At 37.9% G+C, this 4989-nt stretch overlaps 1 protein-coding gene across 2 annotated transcripts in view; it reads left to right on the plus strand.

Annotated features, from left to right (window-relative positions):
* The first annotated feature begins 504 nt into the window (after positions 1-504).
* The window catches only part of Hsd17b2 (hydroxysteroid 17-beta dehydrogenase 2), a 61509-nt gene continuing 57024 nt past the window's right edge, over positions 505-4989 (plus strand). The window contains exon 1 of one of the 2 annotated variants that reach the window (XM_010618344.2): positions 505-621. The gene's annotated coding sequence lies outside the window, so the exon portion shown is untranslated. Of the gene's footprint in view, positions 622-659; positions 921-4989 lie in introns of those variants that run through there. The other variant, XM_010618343.2, reaches the window with a different exon arrangement.

Genomic DNA, 4989 nt, shown 5'->3' on the forward strand with positions numbered 1-4989 from the left:
TGTAACAGTTTTTTGAAATTTTAACATTTATCCTATATTTGGGTCATACTCATCAGCTATGGCAGTTAGATGGAATTTACAGGTGCTGGTAGTCTGTTTGGGGCAAGAATTCTCAGCTCTTCATTGCGTTCGAGGGACTCTAGATTCTGAAAGTTTTGTGTCAGCTAAAAAAGTCACTGAAAAAATTGGGATGATTTATTTTTTAATGATCAGAGAGACACAGCTTCTGATTCATATGAGTAAAGCCGATTAAACTCATTGCACAGGTTTAGATCAATTCCGAAGAACATGATGGGTAAATTGACTTTGGCTAATGCAAGCCATGATACAGGAGATAGTAAAAATGGCAGTATTGGCTAGTTAGTTAATTCACTTTCAGGTCATGCTCTTGACACTGTAAAAAGAGATGATGATTAATAAGACATTCTCTGCCTTCCAAGAGTTCAGAAGCTAATGTGGACTCAGCCAAGTAAATGAATGATTGATTGCATAACGTTGGAATTTCTCAAGATGCATTCATTGTACCACCAACAACAGATCGTCTGGCTGTGACCTAAGCATGGTGTCCTGGCCTCATTTTCCTCTGAGGCCAGGAGTTGACACTCCTACCCAACACCCCAGGCAAGTTGCTTTCCATTACCTTTTTGGAGGTTCAGTGCTCTAAGGTGTTACGATGGAGGGAACCCGGGATGAGGGTTATTTCGGAACGGAAGAGGGGCTTCTAATCCAACCAGAGGATGACAGAAGGCTTACTTTTGGAGGTGATACCTAAGTTGAGTCCTAGAGGACAAAGGAGGTGGCAGAAGAAGGGAAAAGTGGAGGGCACAGAGCATGATAGAGGTGGTGTCTCAGAGATTCACCAGTATTTCTATGAGGCTGGGACACAGAGGAGTGTGAATTGCAGGGAGACAGCAGATAAGGTAAGTGAACAGGAACCTACTGAGTCGGGGTCTTCAGCCACACACACTGAGGGACAATGAGAGTCTCACCCACAGACCAGGTATGTGGGGTAGGTTTCATGAATGCTTCTTTGTTATCTCTTTGGAAGAGACCTTGAATGACAAGCCAGGATATGATTGGCTAGGATGACTCTGTCTAGTTTAAAATATTGTCTTGGATGTTTGTAATAAATGGGTCCTATAATTTGAATGTGGGTAGTGTCCCCTAATGGTCCATGTGTCAAAGCCTTGATTTCTAGGGTGGTGGTATTGGGAGGTGGTTGGACCTTGGGGGCTTGGGGGGAGTCTTTAGGTCACTGAGGGACATGCTTCTGGAAGCACCCCCCCAGTCCTTTCTTGCTTTGTTTCTTGGCTCATGAGGTGAGCAGTTTTCTCTGCCCTGTGCTTCTGCTTGTACCCTGACTGTGCTGCCCTTGCCAGAGGCCAAAAGCACCGGGGACACCGGGGACATCTGAGCTTTAACAGAAACCTCCAGAACTAGGAGCCAAAGTAACTCTTTTGTCTTTTTAAATTAATTGCTTCAGATATTTCACTTAGTGAGAGAAAGCAGACTAACATAATGGGGTGGCTTGCCTCTAGATATTTTAAATCAAGGATTTTTGAATTTTTTTTGTTCATTATCTCTAAAGGAAATTTTAAAAACATACCCTCTTTCTTCCACATTTTCAAGCTGATGTCTGGTTTTTTTGTTTGTGTAGTGTCTATCTAAGTAGTTGTAAAGAATGGGATAACTAGCATACTACAGATGTTGACATTTTAAGGCAAACCATTATATCACTCTTAAATATACTCAGGGGAATCTAAATACTTTGGCAGTTAAATACTTCTAAAATCTTAAAATATTTTAAAGACATTGTCTTTTTAGCAGTTGGAAAATTTGCATATTTCTTGCACTCATATTTCTCTTCTGCCCCTTTCACAGAATTTTATTGTGTGAAATGTATTTTATGCTTGAAAGGTTATTAGCCCCTCTTTCTATTTCTCTGTAATAAATACGTATGTATATATATATTTAGTTTTTAATGTCCTGGTATTTGGCATCAAATTTTTCCTAGGATGGCCTTAACTCATACACAACAAGTGAAAATACTATTATTAAAAAAATTTATTTTGAGACAGGGTCTCACTATGTAGTTAAGTCTGACCTGGAACCATAGCAATCCTCCTGCCTCAACCTCCTGAGTGGTGGGACTACAGGCATGTACCACCATGCCCGGCATAAATTTTAACTATTGAAGATAAAAAATAAAATGGGATTAATTATATTTTATGGTTTTTCTTCAATTTTTTCATGTATTCATGGATGAATGTTACTTACTAGTAGAATAAGACAGGGTTCAGCATGAATTCTATTGTGATCTTTTTATTTTTATAAATGTATCACTGAAAGTTACCTAATATTTCTAAAAATCATCTATTGACTTCACAATGTTAATGGACTAAGGAAAATAAACCATATGATTATATTCATAGTGGGGGAATAAACATTAGCCAAAACTCAACATCCTTTCAAAATAAAGACACTCAGAAAGTAGTTGGGTTATTCAATTTTGAAAATTCCTTTTCAATTGTTTGCCCAAGATTAAATTTAATGATCAATTGACAACTAGGTTAGATCTTTTTTCAATTTTGCTGAAAAGTGAGAATTGGAAACAATATTACTTACGAAAGACTTTATACTCAACCCTTCTCAATTTTTGGAAAGTAGACCAAAATGACTTTAAACACATATCAAATTACTGTTATTTATATTGTTATTCTTCTACTCAGCAGGATCTTTTAAACTAGATATACTCAGAATGGAAAAAAATCAAAGTATTATAGTGTTATTGAATGTTGATTTCAACACAAATATCGTATTGTGAATGGAATAGTTTTGGTAAAGTATTTTCATTTTATGCATCTCAAATATATTGTTAAACAATTTTGCAATTGAAGATTTAACCATTGAACTTACAGAAATTACTCACCATGTAATTGGCAAAGCCATTCCACATTACCAAACAAATCAGTCAAGCCAAAGTATTTGAATATTTTTTTAGTCATATGCCCCAAATCATACTTGATAATTAGCTGTTAGGAAAAAATATGAGTTTTTGTTTTAATTCACATAAACATGTTCACAGTACCTTGTGAAAACCATTTATTTTTGATAGGTAGTGTCTTGGTCATTTGGGGCTTCTATAAAAAAATAATTTAGACCACCAGGGCCTTACTTCTGCAGGGTGGATGGCTGGTATGAGGGTGCCAGTGTGGTTGGTTTCTGGGGAGGGCCCTCTTGTACATCCCATGCTACCAGCTGCTGGTTGGCAGAAAGAGGGCAAAAGAACTCTGAAAGTTTCCTTTCATAATGTTATGGAAGGAGATGGCAAGTGACACACAGAGAGGCAGCAGAATGGAAGTAAAATAAAAAGTTTACTGCATCGATGGGGATTGATCACACCTAATGCCGGTGCCCTGTTCAACTCCCCCATTAGGCTACAACTCTTACTTTTATAGGGTTTTACAGCTTTGATCTTACTCAGTTGGCTACACTGCATTTTCACAGATACCCAAAACATGATAGCAAGGCAGTTGAATTTCAACTAGGATGCAGTTCTTTGTTAGGGAAGTCACCTTTTAGATTCATTCAATTACCTACTCTAGCCAGGGGGAAGGGAGCTTGTTTGATTAACAAAGCTAACAATGGTTCTTTTCACTTATAAACTTTTGTGGGAGACTAGGTGTCTCTGGTACGGGTTAATTCTGAACTAAGCAGAGTGAGGGTCAGAAGTTATTTTACATTGTGACATTTCCTAAATTTTCGCTATTAAAGTTTTCCCTATCAAGAGCCCTGGTCCCATTCATGAGGCCTCCATCCTCAGGACCCAGTTACCTCCCAGAGGCCTTGTCTCCAAATTGAGAATTTGTTTTGCCAGCGTATGAGAGGGGTTGAGTTGTAAACTGAAGTCAAAATGGCAGAGGTAGAAGGGACTTTAAGATGGTCGATATCTAGAACTTGAGCTTGACGAAGCCCACAGAATTGGGCCTTTGCTCCAATCTTGTCTGGATTTCAGAGTTGAGGAGGTTCTAGCTGACATCTGGATTAGAGCGATGTAACATAATATCATATATCCTACTCTGTAACCTGCTCTTCTTGCGTAAAAATATTGCAAACATTTTCTTAAGTCATTGAATATTCTTCAGCAACACAGTTTTTGATGGCCATACAGCAACCCATCAAATGAAAGTACCATAATTTATATAACAAATCTTTTGTAGTAAGCCACTTGGGATATTTCTACATTTTACATGTGATAAATAACACTGAAATGAACAATTCCCTATTTAAATCATTGTGCACATCTTTGATTATTTTCAGATGGGCTCATTTTAAATAACCATGAACCACGAATTGCTATTTTGTGATAGCAATTTTTGTTCATTGTTTTCTTTACGAACTAAAACTTTTTTTCAGGAAAAAAAAAAAAAGAAAAGAAAAAAGAAAAAGAATTTCTTGGAACATCTGGCTTATGGTATAATTTACTTTTGATATTCAGCTGTGCTCCCAAATTTTAAAATATCTCCTTTCTAATAGACTCATCTCAGGTTTACTCTCCCTTCTCGAGAGACACAGATGCAAGTGTGTTTCCTTCTATGAACCCTTGGCCTGGAGCCATGATTGCAGGGGTAAAGGAATGCTGAAGTTGCACTTGAGGTGCTGACATTGAACTTTCAAGGCAGGTGGCTGAACCCCTGAACCAAATTCCTGACCCCCAGAATTACTTTTTAATTTGTAAGCCTGAAGGAGGGCCAGAAAGAACTAACCTGTGGAAGTTTTTGTTGATAACCAAAGTAAAACAAAACCAACTCCTGTGACTATGGTTGCCAATGAAAATTGTGATACGCTCTGCCAGGCATTGTGGTGCATTCCTGTGATCTCAGCAGTCAGGAGGCTGAGGTAGCAGGATTGCTGTGACTTCGAGGTCAACCTGGACTACACAGCGAGACCCTGTCTCAAAAAAAAAAAAAAAAAAAAACCAAAAAACAA

This window comes from Fukomys damarensis, unplaced genomic scaffold (assembly GCF_012274545.1).
Source record: "Fukomys damarensis isolate Sample0158 unplaced genomic scaffold, DMR_v1.0_HiC HiC_scaffold_32, whole genome shotgun sequence".
NCBI lineage: Eukaryota > Metazoa > Chordata > Mammalia > Rodentia > Bathyergidae > Fukomys > Fukomys damarensis.